Source organism: Rattus norvegicus, chromosome 10 (assembly GCF_021556685.1).
Source record: "Rattus norvegicus strain SHRSP/BbbUtx chromosome 10, alternate assembly SHRSP_T2T, whole genome shotgun sequence".
Classification (NCBI taxonomy): Eukaryota; Metazoa; Chordata; class Mammalia; order Rodentia; family Muridae; genus Rattus; species Rattus norvegicus.
The window spans coordinates 28,136,598-28,155,078 of record NC_141543.1 but is presented as its reverse complement, the minus strand read 5'-3'; positions in this window follow the sequence as shown (position 1 = coordinate 28,155,078).

Below are 18,481 nucleotides of genomic sequence, written 5' to 3'. Positions count from 1 at the left end.
AAGAGAGAGAGGAGAGACACAGTAGTCTCATGGTGGAATCAACTGCTTCTGAAATACTGTTGGTTTACTATGGTTTATATTTGAGTTTGACAATGTCTTTCCTATTTGTCACTGTGACCATTTGTACTTTAAAAACCTCATCTCACTAAGTTCTCCCAGTGAGGTTAGAAATTATCAATTAAATGATTTGTCACTGAAGAGAAGAAAGTAATTTTCAGAAAGCTCTAGTCCTTGCTTAAGGTCACGAATAAAATTATTGACCTTTTGGAATTATAAAATAACTTGAGTAAGGCCAGTGTTTCCTGTAGAATTCCAACAGAACAAAGCTTTCTCTGGCATTCTTTCTGAACCTAGGATGGAGTTCCATGCCCGGCAAAATTAGCTGCAGTTGTCAACTGGACACACTGAGAGTAAGGGACTCAACTAAGGAATTATCTCTATTCAATTGGCCTGTGAGCATGTCAGTCGGGCTACTTTCTGATTGCTAATTGATGTGTCTGTATCTAGTCCCCCCTTGGATGGTAAAATTTCTAGGCAAGTGTGGCCAGGGCAAGTGTGGCTAGCTAAGTACAAACATAGAAGCAGACCAGGTAAGAACACTCCTCCATGGTGTCTCCTGCAGTTCCTGATTCTAGCTTGCTGCCCTGAATTCCTGCTATGGCTTTCTTTTATGATGGGCTATGCAACCTATGAGCTAGATCAAGCAAAACATACAGAAAATTTTACCTTCCCCAAATTCCTCCCTTGCTAGAGATGGGGACCCAGAACTTCCGTAGTTAGGAGGAAAGGATTCTTCTAGCATGTTGTAGGCACCATGGCTTCCATCATTAAAGTACAGCATCTTTGAAATATACTAATGTCTACAAAACGAGTCTGCTCCTTAAAATGAACTAACTTCCATCCCCTGATGAGTATCTTCCTTTTGTTCTCTATGCCTCTGAATGAACAGCCATCTTTGTTTATTATGCACAGGGCTTTTGCACCTCCAAAACTTGCCTGTGGTAGTCGTGATAATTACAAACTATGCATAATTCCCTGGGTTTTTGTAGGTAATGTGTCTTAGATAAGTTCAAGAACATCTAAACATGACAGAGGTTATGAATGACTGTGGGCAAGAGCCCTACCACCTTGGAGCAATGGTTCTCAAAGCTGAGAAAGGAACTCCCTCTTTCTTGCCCCACCCTGCCCCAGTGCAACACTGGCAATATCTAGACACCAAAATGATTTCCCTGCTACTCCCCTATGTACGCAGTGGAGACAACAGATGCTGTCTGCTATCCTCTACAACAGAGAGCAGTCACCTACTACAAAGAATGATATCCTAAAATGTCCATAGTGCTGAGGTGGAAAATTCCCATCTTAAAGCAAGGTCTGCCCATGTTCTGTCTCTTTTCTCTGAATGTGCTAAAAGTATGATACCTATTCTTGAATGATACCTCAAGCATTTTCATCGGCCAAATATAATAGAGAAAATACCAGATTAGGGGGAAAAAGCATTTTAGTTTGTGAAGTTAGGTAAAGCATCCTGCGATCCCTCATACCATTGCTAAATAATAATTCACCTTTGGGCTCATTAACCTTATGGTTCATGTAAACTCCCTGTGGCTTAGAATAAAAATAAGGATAGTAACCCCCTACCTTATTGGGTGGAAATTTTAGCTTAGTGTGTACTGTTTGTCCTTTTCCTCTTTTTGGCATTTCTGTCTTCAGTAGGATATAGTTCATCAGGTGTTTGTAGGAACCTCATTTTGCTGCTTCTCTGAACTCCAGCACTCTGAACACGGTCTGCCTTGTAAACTCTTTTCCTGGCTGCTGCACTCAGAAAAACCTGCATCTTTCAGTCCATACTCAGGTTTCCCACTTCACGAGGATTCCCCTGGATGAGTAGCATAATTGACAGAAATTATGATTTATTGATTCACTTCACCCTTATTTGTCTTCCTCAGAATGAGAATGAGCTCAGGATGGGGATATGTGGTCTCCTCTGCAGACCCAGAGGAATGAGCAAAACCATAGGTGAGAAAAGGAGACCTTGCAATTACTTAGACGTGGGTTCAAGCCCACGCACATCTCTTTGGCCTTTTATTTCTATGCTTCCCTTAATGCTTCTGAGAATCCATTCTCTTCTCAATAAATTACTGGTGTCCCTGGAATGGAGACAAACAATACATATAAAGTACTCCTAGGTACAAGTAGTAACTGGCGTTTTAGGTGAAATTCCTAAGTATGTCTTAAAAGAATGTATCCCATGACTCTCCGGCAGAGCCAGGAAGTGTAAATAGATTGTACCAACTGTCTGTGAGACACGCTAAGCCTTGTCCTACACATAGCAGAGCTACCTAGATAAAGGTTGATTTATAGGTTAGATCCTGTAAAAGAATAATGGAAGCTAGGAAATATAAACACCGTGTGCATACATATGAACGTGCAGTGCTATGTAGCTTTGAATACATTGTGTACAATGGCCTGCATCCCTATCCTTGCATTTGATGGTGCAGACTACTTGAAGTAAGAAACTGACTGACAAGGGTACTGAATCTCACTGTTAATGGGCTAACTTACAAACCTTGGCCAGACAGAAGCCAATACATGTCTATATTGGATGAAGAAGTGTTGTATATTATCTGTTGGTCAAAGAATGGAGTTGGTGAGTCCAAGGGTTGTAACGTTAGTTCGAATGGAGCTCATTTAAAAATGGTGAATTAGTTCCAGGAGAGCATTCCACTTAATGTTTTTGGACTATATTTAGACTGCTTTTAATTGAAACCCCAGACAGCAAAATCTTAGACATGTTTGGGTAAGAGGGGTGTGTGTGTGTGTGTGTGTGTGTGTGTGTGTGTGTGTGTGTGTGTTACTTTATTACAGGCAAACGTCAAGCATTTTGATTTACAATTTAGCCATGAATTCTAAATGAAATTCACTAACCATCAAACTCTCTCTTTTAATGATGCTAAGTTAACTATATTAACCTTGAAAATTAAATCTGGGGAACATTTGTATTGGAGAAAAGGATATAAATAATCAAAAGAGAATATAATGCTGAGTGCTAATAAGATTATATTTCTATAAAATACTCTGTTGGCTAGTTGTTTTTTTTTTTTTTTTGCTACCATTTATTGCTGTAATGAGCGACATTACCCATTCTGAAGGGCTACAAACTCCAGGTGCGTTCACTCTTACAAGGATTTGAAACTAATTTTCCTTCGTGTATAGCAACTGAAGATCTGCCCCCAAGAACTGTCCAGTTGTGCAGTTTCCACAGAGTTGTTTGTACTTATACTTACAGATACAAGTTCCTTTCCCCCTAACACCCCAAAATTAACATGACGTTACTGCCTCCTAGATTTTTTTTAAAGGAAGGCTTAGTTTATCCCAACCTAAGCTTTAGTGATCTATTTTGACAGCGGGACAGCATTTTGCATTTTGGTTGCTCTGTGATTTGGAAGTGATAAACATTGAGTAAGTGTAGTGATGGAATATAATGGGGTAAGAATGAGGGTCATTTTAAAAAAGAAAGTAAGTTTGGAGTCATTTCGCAGAAATTCCTGTTAGGTATATCTGACGTCATCAAGGTAAGCTATGAGCAAGTTTGGGTGAAGCATAAGAAATGGGACCTATAAGATTGTTTCCATGACCTTACTCCTTTCTATTTTCTAGGTTTATTTAGTTTATTTTTAGACACATGAAAAGTTTGCCTGCACATATATATGTACACCATGTCCATGCCTAGTGCTTTTCAATGTCAGAAGGATGCTACGATCACTGGGAATTGAAGTCGTAGATGGTTGTGAGCCACCACGTGCATGCCAGGAACTGAACCTTGTTCCTCTGCAGAATTAACACTTAACGGCTACGCCATCACTCCAGCCCCTAGTTTATCTGACACCGCTTTGCATTTTTCAAATCCTGGAGCATCTGTCGAACATCATAATGGTTGTATCTAGCAGGCAGAAGTCTAGGGACAGTGTAGAGGCAAGGGGGCTTCCTCAAATTCTGTTTGTAGTCCCTGGATTCGGATCTTGCAGTGACACATGACCTTTCATTTCTTCCTTTGAAAATGAAGAACATTGGAAGGAAGAGAAACTAAGTGAGCTGTAAATTCTTATTTATCCCTTTCATGAACTGTCCCTAAAGACAAAAAAAAAGAGGGAAAGTCTGCTATAAATTCATAATTTATTTCAGACTTCCATTTATCCTGAAAAATAATGAAATAAATCATAGTGCATATTTTTAAAGCAAAACATGACATGACTTTCAAAATTCCAGGTTTTAAGCACAAGCCGTTTTCTAGAAATGTACAGTGTCCTCACTTCCTGTCTTTCTGCCCTCTGACCCTGACAGTGGACCTCCTCACAACTACTCTCAGAACGTTGTGTTTAAGAATTGAAGCACAAACATTCTCAAGAAGATAGTTGCAAGAAACTGTCATAGGCTGACGTGGGGCCTGAGAAAATATATATAGAATAAAGTTGGAAAATAGTCTACAGGCAAATGGTGGGGATAGGCTAATGGCCTTAAAATGAACTTAACATGTTAACCTGGCTTTCTCCTCTTTCCAGAAGTTTTCAGAGATTTCCAGGTGTTTTCCTCAACTGCTGAAATTCAGACACTATAAATATTATCAGCAAAGACTATTTTGCATTGTTTTTGATTGTTATAGGAGAATACACCAGCCTAGAGCAGAGATTCATTGAAAAGCTCACTTCCCTTCCTCAGGGAGCTGTTATTTCAACAAAAACAATGGAATCAGTTAGCATAGGTAATAAAATAATTATAGTAATTTATTTTGGCTATTAAATGCTGCATCCCTTTAGCTAATCATCCACTTCAAGCTATTATTCAAAGCGTTCTACTCTTTTTGCCTTTAAGTTAAACATCATGAATTTCTATGCACTGATAAATCCAAATCTAATAAATTCCTGATGTGTTTTCCTTGCTCTGTGACTACCGACAACTCTCTCTATCTTGTTAATTCAGTGTTACTCAACGCTAGTAAAAGATGTTTTCCTGTACCCTATAAAAGCAAAGGATTACTTGTTTCCTAACTTTGCATTGAGTTACAAGTATATTTAGCCTTCATTACTGTAGAACCACAGAACACTCTGTGTTTATAAACAAAGGCAGTATTTGAGAGGACTTAATCACTAGCCCTTAGAGCACTGTACTTTGTGAAGCGACCCCAATCATGTCTTGCCAACATGCCGCCCATGAAAGGATACCTTTCAGGATTCAGAAAGCCCCGTGTGTGTTGCACCATAGGACGAAACCGGGTTTCTAATTATTTTCAGTTCTATTCGGTCTCACATCCGTTTCACTTTGATAAGGTCTAAGCCAGGCGTATCAAATCATCTGAAAGGCACGAAGTTGTTTTCCTATTCTGCAGGTACGTTACGCGAATTGCTCGGAGACCAACCAAACTGGCATTCCTGACTCTCGTTTTCAGACTCCAAGTCATTAAACAAAAGAAGGAGCAGAAATAACTTCAAATGCTCCCCATGGAGGCTGCATATGCAGGGGCTAAAACTCAATTCATCTTTGTGCTGATATGAGTATATTTAGAAAAACTCATTTTTTAAAAATTTCTCTATCCTTTCTGAATTTACCTGATAAACCAGTAGAGGTTTGATTCAAGTTTTAGGGGAAAAAATGCATCTGTTGGCAAACTGTACTCTATAATGTACTCAGATGTGATTAATAGTTTGCGAATGGAAAATCTAACGTGAGTGACTTTAATTTCTAGAGTCTGATTGTTTATCATTTGTAATGATTATCAGACCCTTAAGCAGTATCTCAATTGAAATAGTATTTGTGCATTAATGCAGATGTTTCAAGAAGGTTGTATTCCAAATGGACAGGTTTTCATTAGTAAGTTACTTACAGGAAAAAAAAATACAATCTAAATAAAGTGAAGGGGGAAATCTTACTGAAAATGTATTTTGAATACTTGAAATTATAAACATGTTTATAAGTTTGGATTCCAATAAAGAGCTCAGTTTTATACTATCTGTCAGATCTATAGGTAAGAGAAAGTATACACTTCTATTGGAAGGAGGGATTTTCGATCAAGTTTGTCACAGTGTCCTAAAATAAATGGGACTTCTCAGTAAACATCGTCACATCAAATATTTATGGAAATGAATGATTCTACTTCCTCAGCCCATTGCTGTTCGAGGACATTAGACAACACTGTGTTTGAGATAATTCATTGTGGCAGGAAGGAAATGCCTTGAAAGCTTTGAATAATTGTTCTTGTTTAGGTAAACTGACTACAGAGTCACCGTGTCCCACTTCTCTCAGAGCACAGGCATTTCTTTAAGAGTATCAGTTTGTGGCAACAGAAAGTAACAACTTGCAGAACATAGATACCCATTTCTGTAGGTTCCTCAGAAAGCACTCCTCTTAGAGTTTCATTCTAAACTATATTCGATAACATCCTTTCTCCCAAATAGAACGCCAACATAATTTGAGGGTGAATTTTGCAGGCTTACAAATGTGGAAAAAGAACGGAGCACATGATTACAAAAGGTCACTGACCCAAGGGAGGAGATGGAAAAGAGATAAGAGTCTTATCCTGGCAATGCTAGGGTTATGGGACCACTATAGAGGAACCAGAGGTTATATGTAAGTATCCGTCCACTAGGCAGTAAAATCACTCAAGTTCAACACTAGAGTGGGTGAGGATCACCTGTTTATACTAAGCATATGTCCCTCCAGTATCCTTTCCCTTGAGTCTCGGGCCCTTAGATCTCTGTCAATCACGCTGATACTAGTTGCTATAATACACTACAGTTGTGCTTAATGCATGATTTTCCCGCCCCAAGACTCTCTTCTACTGTCAGAATCTTTTCCTGTTTTGTTGCCTTTTAAAAACAGTGTTTTATGGCCTCAGTTCATGAATTAGAATTGGCTTATTACAAAAGCCATTTAAATTAGTTTCTTTTGTTTAAAAAGTTATGTGTTGAGTAGCTGGGGGAGAGGATGTGAGTTCACAAAGGAAATATAAATGGATCGTGGGGAATTTAAGGAGTACAAAAGAATACAAATGCTTTGCATGGAAATTGACTTTATACATTAGACACATAATCTAGCAATAGAACACAGTAAAGCCATGGATGAATTCCAGTCAACATAAAATGCAAGCTCTTTGAAGACACAGCCAAATCTCCTCTCTTAGAAGTAAAAGAAATTCTCTGCCAGTGATGGACTTAACCAGTAGCTAAGCTTTTCTTTAGACAAGTATGTCTTTCAGTCCACACAGAATACTCGGTATATATATTTGTTACATTTTTTTTTAGGTGTCAGTGACCATATTCCATAAAGCTTAAGTCACACTGGGTTTATTTTTTCTCTTAAACATCCAAAGCAAATTGATAGATGAGTTGCCTAAGAGTATCACGTGTCCCCTGAATATCTATATTTTCATTCTCTTTCCAAAGGGAAACATACTGTCTGGCCTGTCTAACTATTAGAAAAAGAAAAACCTGGGTGACAATTACACATGCTTCGATATCTTAGGAGAGTGCATTTGTGGCTTTGCAGCATTTGAAGTTCTAATCCAATTGGTAGGACACCCTAGGAAGAGAGGGAGGGATTATAAAAAACTTTTTAATCCATTGAGCAATGTTAAAAGAAGAAAAGGAAAGGAAATATTATTGTAAATAGGGCTTCTTGATGACTACCGTGAGTAGAAACCAGTCGGCAGTGATGCTAATGAAAAGGAAATGTTTGTGTTATTAATGTATAATTAAATTCTAATCCACAATTACTTTACTTAGACTATTATGAAGTTAATATGTAGGCTTCAAAGTAAACCAAGTAGATGTTAGTTGAGTTTTTTTAAGATATATTTGAGTATTCAAAGAGTTAAGTGTTGCCCTTGAAAGGAGACCCCAGACTACTGAATATAAGTTGGACAGATCCAGAGTTTGATTTAAAATGATAAAGAAATAAGCCTGATTCAAGATAAAATGGGCAGTCATTTACATAAGCAAAGATGGACTCACCGACTTCAATGATGCTCACTTAGTAAGACTGGGATAGAACCCAGGGGTGCAGGTGTGAACTAGGGCATTCAGGGTGGTTTAAATTATAAACTGCTATCTGATGTCTATGTTACTGATGCAGCTATTAGAGGTAGAGTTTCCAGAGAAGATCTATATTATCAGAATTTGCTTATGTGGCATGGGAAATTATAAGTGGACACCTTAATCTTCATCTAGAACTTAAAATCAAGCCATATAACTCTTTTTATTTTCTCAGAAAGAGAGAGCAAAGGAAACCAGTGAGTGATTTATTGGGATGTAACCACACATTGCTCCTCTATTAGCTATCCCTCCACTCCCTGCTCTCTCTTATCACTCCCTCTCCTCACCCATCACCCTCTCTCTGTTCACCCATGGTTGTGTTTAGGTGGCTCAAGCCAGTCTCAATCTGGAAGTCCTGCTACAACCCCTTAAGATCTAGTATCAAAGGTTTGTCTTGGCATACCAATCACATATCTCATTTTAATGCTTAGAAAATACCCAAAAGATGCTCCAACATACAACAAAGACACGTGCTCCACTATGTTCATAGCAGCCTTATTTAAAATAGCCAGAAGCTGAATAGAACCCAGATGCCCTTCAACAAAGGAATGGATTTAAAAAATGTGGTACCTCTACGTAATGGAGTACTACTCAGCTATCAAAAAACAGTGACTTCATGAAATTCATAGGCAAATGGAATGTACTAGAAAATATCATCCTGAGTGAGGTTACTCAGTCACAGAAAAACACACTTGGTATGCACTCATTGATAAGTGGATATTAGCCAAAAAGCTCAAATTACCCAAGATGCAATCCACAGACTACAGGAACTCAAGAAGAAGGGTGACCAAAATGCAAATGCTCCCACTCCTTCTTAAAAGGGGAAAAAATATCCATAGGAGGGGATATAGAAGCACAGTTTAGAGCAGCGACTCAAGGAAGGGCCATTCAGAACCTGACCCACATGTGGCCCATATATATATACAGCCACCAAAACCAGATAAGATTGATGAAGCTAGAAAATGCATGCTGAAAGGGACAGGTTATAGATCTCTCCTGAGAGACACATCCAGAGCATGTCCAAATCAGAGGTCAATGCTAGCAGCAAACCACCAAACTGAGACCAGGACCCCCTTGGGGGGAATTAGAGGAAGTATTGAAAGAATTGATGGAGCTTGCAACCCCATAAAATCAACAATGCCAACAAACAGAGCTTCCAGGGACTAAACCACTACCAAAAGACTATACATGGACTGACCCAGGGCTCCAACTGCATACGTAGCAGAGAATAGCCTTGTTGTGGCACCAGGGGAAGGGGAAGCCCTTGATCCTGCCAAGGTTGGACCCCCAGTGCAGGGGAATATTGGGGAACAATAAGGGGGTGTATAGGGGGAATACCCCTTTGGGGGAGGAGGAGGGGAGGGAATGGGGTCTTATGGGAAGGGGAATAATGTTTGAAATATAAGTAAAGAAATATAACTAATAAAAAATTTTAAAAAAGAAAAAATTACTTTCATACACACACACACACACACACACATACACATATACACAGAAGAAAATATACAACAGCAGACAGGAGCAGGGATTATTATTACACACGCTGAGGTATTTGTCCCGGATCTGGCCCCTGAGTCTTAGAACTAGGAGGTAACACCTTCTAAGTATCATTGCATAACCCACAGTCAAAGAGAGCCATGCCAAAGTGTTTCAGTCCAGTGACTGTGGGGTTATCTATTTCAATTACTTTATTGATGCATTCCAATGCAGAGAGTGCGATTTGAGTACTCAATACAGAAAAGGCAAACAGCTACAGAAGGGCATTATGGGGAGGAGAATCATTCCTGCCTAGCTCTTCAGAGGATGAGCTCTTGAAAAGGAGAAAGATGATGGGCTTAAAGGATCCCAAAAGGTCCTTTTTTATGTACAATGCTGGTTTGAATAAAACCATGTTTGTCAGACTTACTTGGTCTCCAAGGTGTTTCAGATGGCTCTTCTACAAACTTCCGGGTTTTGTTTGTCTGTTAGGTTGGTTGGCTTGACTTGTTCTCTCTCTCTCTCTCTCTCTCTCTCTCTCTCTCTCTCTCTCTCTCTCTTGATTGAGACAGAAAAAATATGAGAGTTTGGTGGTTATAGTATTTTAAATTTAGGTTTTATTTTACCTAGTTACTGGGTTTGCAATAAAACTTATAGCTTGGTAACTGCCAAACATAAAAACACTGGTAACATCAGGATTTGGGGTATCTCTGCTTAACCTAGACAACAGGACTTGTGGGTTGTCACTGTGAGACAGTGCTACCCCTCCAAGGAATTGGCTGGCCCAAGTGGCTTCCCTTTTTCCTTACACTATTTCTATTCATGGATCTAAGATCTAAAGTGTGACTGGTCTTGGTCCCTGCACTTGTCCAGTGGCTGAATGTGACTGGAGTCCATCCTTGCCACCACCCACACCAGTGTCTCCCAGGAACTCTAACCAATTCCCTACTAAATTCTTGTGCTTTTCTAAAAAGAGGGCAGAGGGATGCTGGGCACGAAAAGCAACTAGCAAATAAACAGGAAAGAAAATAAAAACAAGAACACTTGTCTACCAGTAGGAACAGAAAAATAGGCTTTCAACATTCATTCCACAATTATTGATTGAGAGTCTGCAGAGTGCCTCACACACTGCTCACATTAAAACAAGGTTTTCTCTCACACAGCTGCCTGTCAAAGATGGGTGCATTATGAAAAGGGACCCTTAGCTTTTAATGGTCATTCCACATTAAGACTAAATGTGCTCTGTCTACCTTCACAATGCTGTTTTCTGACAGTTGAAGATGTTTTTTCCCTCTCTCTCTCTCTCATTGGAAATGTCTTTTTAAAATAGGTTTTTATTTATAGATGATTGTAAATCACAGGAGGCAGAAAGCTGCCTTTGCAGCTGCAGCCTAAGCTCATTTTCATAGTGACCAATACAAAACATACAATACATCTCATATGTGTGCCCTGATGGCATCTTATCAGAGGCTAAAATATGTACAGGTCAATGTTTTCTGAACTTGGTCATTATATATTTTGATAAACACAATGCACTCGCACGTGCATACACTTATGTATATATAGGCTGTGTTGTAGTGCTTGAAATAAAACTCATTTAAATTAAATCTGATACAATCATGAATAATTTCAGAAACCTGTCAATGTTTCTTGTGGCAGAAGTAGGTCAAGAGCTGAGATGAGTCTCATGATGGACCAACTGGGTTGAGAAAGAAAAATGAAATCACCATCATGTAACATCTACATGCTATACTTGTTAGAAAATAAACTCAAATGTCATAATTGTTCCCAACAACAAGTTCTTTTCATCCTGACACAATGTATCTTACCACCCACTATACCTCTGTGTACATAAATGTGTGTGTATGCAGTATTTAATTTCAAGATGAAACCACTGGCAAACAAATAATAATCAGGACTCTCAATTATGAAAAAGCTGTGACTGGGATTCCCAAAGTAGTAACTTGACAGCTTATCCAGAATAGTACGGATCCTACCCAAAGCATTGTTGAGTAAGTAGGAAGAGAGACTAAGTAAGTTACTGTTGAAATCAAGTTGGCTAAATATGAAATAATAGAACTTTATACCCCAAAGAGCTTGTTGCATGTTAAGTGAGCAATTGTGACTTCTGTCCTCAAGTTCTGGGCTTCTCTGTTACTTATGGAAAACTCTTTTCTACATGATTTTCTACAAATAAACATACCACAAGAAAGTATTTCATGGCATATAAAGTCATGTCTTCACATAATATGCCACACTCCCATATTACCATATTTTTATGATGTGACGTTTTTCTAAAGCTGATACACAGTGGATTTTATCATGACATTTTTACATACATACGTGGTAACTATGCAAACTTCCTCCCTACTCTCCTCTCCTCTCCCAAACCCTCACCTGCTGATCTTCTTCCTCAGTCCCAACTTCCTCTTCAGATTTTATGCCACATAAGATTCCATTCCACTACCTTTTCATTCTCTCCTCTGTTCTTCCTGCTATTCTCCTCTTATGAATATCTTTCTGGTGCTACAATGCTATACCTATAAAGGTATGATGGTGTATATATTAATAACTTCATTATAAAATTTTTAAACATAAAAACCATACACCAAAATTAATCAGACCCAAATTCTATACAACTTAAGGAGTTTATATACACTAAATAGTTAGCATTTAAAATGGAAGCTGTGAAGCTTCTCCAAATGTTACCCTTTCAATATCAAATATATTTTACACACTTGTTTATCACCCCCCCCAATCCATGACAGAATTAGAAGTAGAAACAATACAATTAGATTTATATCTACTTTTGTAACTTAGGTCCATTATCTGCATTCACTCTTCCTTATTCCTTTATTGTTCTCCTTTCTTCATTATACTGCATTTGTAAATTTGTTTACATATATACATATATGTAATGTATATTATACTGTACATTTGTGTTTATATATAACATTCTAGATTCTGAATACGTATTTTGCTTACTGTTCCTCTTTCAATAGGCAATGAAGTTGCTCCTAGTTCTTTGCTACAGTAAATAATGTAGTATGAAACATCACGTATGATCTACATAAGAGATAAATATATTTGGGCTTAGCCAATTTGTACCTTCACAGAATGCTTTCTAGTGTCCTCATTTTTTTTCTGTAAATATTAAGATTGTTTTTATACTGTCATTATCCATGTGTCTGCTGCTGGATATGTATCTAGCCTTGGTCTGTTTCTTAGCTTCTATGGAAAATAGAGATGTAAACATGAATGGGCATGTATTGCACTGGCATTGTGTCTTAGAGTTCTTCATTTTTCTATTTTAACTGTTTGAGAAATGCCCATGTTGGCTTCCCCAGGAGTTGCACCTATGTAAAGTCCTAACCTAAGTATCTGTTCCCTTTTCTTTATGTCCTTAACCTCTGGCATTGTCAGTTGTCTCCTTTGATTTTTGTCCTTTGTCATTTTTATGGTAGTTATTCTGAGATGGAATCCATATCATGTGCACCTTGTTGTTTGCACCCCTGCTGCACCTTTGTTAAAGAAACATACAGAAAAACATAACTAAGACATCTATTACCTTGGTTTTATCCAAGCTTTTCCATATTCAAGACCACTTACTCAGAAGCACCAACCATTTAGGACAATTAGGTGTCCATGGTCTAGTAGATTATGTGACCACTAAAGTGACTTATTATTCATAGTATGGTAGACGATCTTCCTCTCTATGGTCAGCATTTAAATTTGTAGCCTTATAGTCAGACATCCCTGTGTCTTTGGTTTATGGTTCTGTCTCCTTTTCTATCATCTCTACCACTCATTTCTATTCAAACTTTCCTCCTCTTAGTTTTTTTTTTTCAGTATGCAGCTCTGTATACACTCTCATTTAATCTGATCACAACCCGGCTCTTATCATCCTCTCTGATATCATTTCTAAAAGCATCAGTGCAGGTGTACAGTGATTATTAAGAAACAGACATTGTCCTCGGTCATTGTCCAAAGAAGCCTGTAGGCTGGAGTAATTAGTTTTGCCGTTCTCATCTGCCAGATAAGGAAACTGAACCTTTAACAATATAAACAACTTGAGCATGGTCTCATAGCTAATAAATGCAGCGCGAGAACACTCTCCCAAGTCCATCAAACTCCAAACTCAAGCTCTGATGCACTGCATAATAATTATTATGCCCTTATGTGAATATGTGTCTTCCTACCCCTCTTGATTATCAGCCCTCAGGTGGAAGGATCACAGTGAATTTATTCTTACATACACTCTGTCTAATACAGTAGCTTCCAGGTACTTGATGAACATGCTTGGAATGGAATCTCTCAAAGCCCTGCCACTTCAGCATGTTGAGGGGATGGAATCTCCATCAGAATAATTTGTCTGTAACTTCAGGTGGCTGGGTTCCCTGTGACCCACCTGTCACTGCATCCCTGTATCTCGTTATGATGCATCACCTATGGTGCTTTTAGCTGCCACACCTAATGCTACAGGGCTGGCACAACATGAGCACATAAGCCCGTGAGACCTGCAGACTCATATGGTTGTTTTCTTCGTGCTGTGGATTAAGGGAATTTATAAAATATATGTGAAAGGTCAGCAATGACCCTCTGAGTTAAGAGCCTTGCCATGGAAGGGATCTATCCGTCTTCAGAGTGCACTGAATTCCCATGGAAATTGAGTTGAATGAGCTACGCAAGCAGACCAATTTATTTTTCCAACCAAATTGACTTATTAATGTGCATTATGGAAATAATGTTCCACATTCGAACCAGCAAGAAGAATTTGGACAGCGGGAGCCCAAGGAAATCGCCTCCTGTGCTTTCATTCCAATGGATCCCAAGACGTTTTTCTGAAACTCATTTTCAGGCTCTGCCTGCTTTTTTCAACAGTCCCTTCCTCTGGGAACAATACCCTCTGCAATGACCTCCCTCAACAACACCCCAAAAGCAGGGCCAATGTGGCAACCAGCTCAGCAGTTCAGTGACCCCAGATAAATGTTTCATGGGTTCTGGGTCTCCAGGCCAGGAAGAAATCAACCCAAACTAAAAGTGACGTGAGGTACAGTATAGTAGTTAGTTTTTAGCGCACGGAGTTTGAATCTGAAGGACCTGGGCTCAGATGCTTCCTGGATCCCTCACTCAGTAACTGTGTTGAAATTTACCGTTTTCCGCCTCAGATTTGCTGTGAAATAAAATGAAATAATACTTGTAAATTGATTTCCACAATACAGGTCTAATACCAGATCAATGTCAACGATATCTAAAATAGCTCGTAGCAATTCTGGCAATCTAAATTAGTTAGTGGTACTTGGGAAAACCTGTGGAATTTCACCCTTAAAATGATAGAAATTGGGGGATGCGAAGGGTCAAACAAATGAACTGTAGGACTCCATAGGTGGAAGACGATGTTGTGAGGGGTACAAGTGTTTAAGCATCAGAGTCTGCTGCTTTTAGACCAATAACTACTAAGAAGCCTCTATGGTATTCTATTTTTCCAACCCAAAGTAAAAGCTTTATTTATTAATAATAGCATCCTCAAATATTTACATATTCAATGAGTGTGTTTTAATTATACACAATAGTGGATTTCTTTGTGGCATTTTTATACTTATGAGATGTTTTAAGGTCCTATTATTTGTAATTAAGTGATACACCAGAAGACATATAAACCATATCCATTTAGCTCAATGGAAGGATAAATGATCATCAAACACAAAAAGAAAATATAATTAATGTAACCAGTGTGATTAGTATTGTGTTTATTTAATTTTATATTTTTACTTACTCATCTTACATCCCGCTCACTGCCCACCTCCCAGTCACCCACTCCCACAATCTTTCTCCCATCTCCTTCCACTCCGAGCAGGTGGGGGTGGGGGCTGGGTATCATTCCCCTGGAATGTTAAGTTTTTTCTAGGCCAGGCACTTCCTCTCCAACTGAGGGCAGACAAGGCAGCCCAACTAGAAGAAGATAGCCCACATATAGGCAACAACTTTTGGAATAGTTCCTCTTTCCAGTTGTTCGGGACCCACATGAAGGCCAAGCTGCACATCTGCTACATATGAGCAGAGAAGCCTAGGTACAGTCTATATATATTCTTTGGTTGTTGGTTCAGACTCCAAGAGCCCAAGGGGTACAGGTTGGTTGACTGTTGGTGTTCCTGTATAGTTCCTATCCCCATCAGGGCCCATAATCTTTCCTTCTATTCTTCCATAAGAGTCCCCAAGGTCCATCCACTGTTTGACTCTGGGTGTCTGAATCTGTCTATGTCAGCTGCTTGATTGAGCCTCTCAGAGGACAACATGTTCTTATCTATAAACATTCTACAGTACCATTAATCGTGTTAGGGATTGGCGTTTGCCATTTTCTTGTCTGTCTCTAAGGGTAGAGTAGTTCAGAATAAAGGCAGCCGTGATGCCAAAACTGAAGGAAACATTTTGTCAACACAACTCTGTTTTCGGATATCTGGTCTCTGTTGGGGCAGGCCTACCAACATTGCAAGTTTCAAAATCTCAATGTGATGGATCTTACTCTCTTTCTCGGCAACTCTTCTTTGCCTGTATCCCATATGGAAACAGATAAGTCATTAATCACACTTTTATTTAAAAGGCACTATCATAAGCATCTTTTAAATACCCCCAAAGGCTAAATTCTGTATACCTGCAAACATAGGCTTCCTCCCAGGTAGTCCAGATACTGATTGTAGTCTCCTTGTTGCTGTTTTACTGATGGACATCGAATCCTAAGGCTGTCATAATTTTCTAATAATGGTGATTTATCATCCTATTATAATGTTATACATCATTCTGCTTAAAGACACTTGACAGAAGAGGCATCACGGTATAACTTAAAAATTCCTTCTATTGTTGGCTTTATGCTATTACGGTATATACCTTCCAGTCTGTTTAATGGTAGGAAATATGAAAGGCGAATAGACCAGCAAACATAGTAGCAGGCAGACAAACATAGCTGGAAAAAAAGAAAATAAAAGCAGAAGCTATTGAAGAGACACAAAGAAATAGACCCCATTAAAGAGTACAGGAAAAGAGCAAAAATTGGGGAAAAGATAACTGATAAGATGGCCACCCGAGTTTTGGCGCACAGCGGTGAAAAGCCTTTATGTTCCTGGGGGCAAAGTTCTTCAGCCCCCTTTCCAGTGTTGATCGAGTGAGCCTAACAATGCCCTGCAGCTACTGATTGCTGTAAGCGTAGCTTTAATAGAGGAGTCATTACTTTTTTAATCCCGAAACTGCCAGCCCCAACTCTCCTCGAAGGAACTTCAACGTGTTCGATTGCGGGATGCCATTTCTAATTGTTTTTAAATTTTGTGGCACATCTTTTAGCTCAGGAACTTTTGCTCTGATCTTTTTTGTTTTGTTTTTAAGTCCTAGTATTTTTTTTTAGCACTTTATATGCAGATGCTCCTAGGTCGACTCTTCGAAATGTCTTAATTTTGAAATGGAAAAGGAGAGATTATGGTTGATTAGAAAACTCTGAACTCCTTGACTCTTGGATAAAAATATAATTTGGGTCAGCATCCCCATTTACTCAATAGCATTAGAATGACGCTTTGAGTTGGGATTTCAGGGGCTGCTATCCCCGTCTGTCCTCCAGTTCTTTACTAGAATTGAGCAGAAAAGGTCAAATGGGGGTGTGATATGTCAAAAGGCTGTAATTAAGATTTAGAAAGATTAATACCGATGGTATTTAATGAAATTGCCTTTTAGAGGAATGCTCATCTATTACTTTGATATTTAACATTTTTCTCCTATTAAAATGTTAGTACTGAATGGCAGCACACAGTCAGGCATATGGCTTTATACAGGCATCCACGGAAGGGTCATGGCTAATAAACAATTGGATTATTCTCATGGCATGACCATAAAATTATCTCACTTTTCACCCAAGACCAATTTTTACCCCATCCAGGGCTTACGTTTTTTCCTCCTTTGGAGTAAAAAAGAAAATTGATCTAGCTGTCGACAGACTTAGTGTACAAGTGCAGTTTTTTTAATTAGTGTCTCAGATTTTATAATAATCTCAAATACACAGGGGAAGATACTATCCTATTTTTGAAAGAGAGGTTTAAGTGGATTTTGTTGTTGTTGTTGCTGTAGTTGTTGTTGTTGTTTGGGGGGTGGTGTTTTTTTTCCTTTGCAGAAAATACTGCAGTTACAGTTGAATCCTCCATATTATACAGGAAGGAGAAGAAGCAGCTCCTTTCTAGCCCAAGGTGGACGCTGAGGCCTTTTGGTGTTGTGAAGAAGAAGCAGCTTCCAATTGAAAGGAAATTTCCATTTCAAAAATCGCAACTGAGCCATCACAATGGCTGCTTTGCATACATTTTTGGTCACAAAAATACCATTGTCATTTTTTACTATGGCTATGCAAATGAAATGTTGATAGGATTAAGTTCTGTAACCTTCTGAGCTCGTCTCCTGCTTGTACCGTTGAAGTTTTTCTCTGCCTCCCACTATTTCCTTTACACTTAATTAAAGTCATCCAACTCATTCCGCTTCCTACTCTGCAGAAGGGTTCTCTCTCTCGGCCTTTCCTGGGTGTGAGTTTTTCCCTCGTGAATTTTAGTCACTCCGCTCCCCAGGTTGCTGCAGTTTCTGAGTTCCTTCAGTCTGTGGTGTATGTGTTCTCAGGCAAGAGTAGCTCATCGTTCTGCCTTGCATTTAAAACACCCACAAAACCCCTCCATTATTTGTCATCCTACACGCATTTTGACTGTTTCCGGTTACATTTTCTAGTGATACAGGGATCAGTTAGACTGGACTGATTTATAGGTAAGAACTCAAACGTGAGTCTGGGGAAGGTTGTGATGTATAAAGGTGATTTTTCTTAAACTATAAGATTAAGAGTCTGAACCATTATAGCAATTTAAAATATTTTTCTGTTTGTGTGTGCTTGACTATACACACAC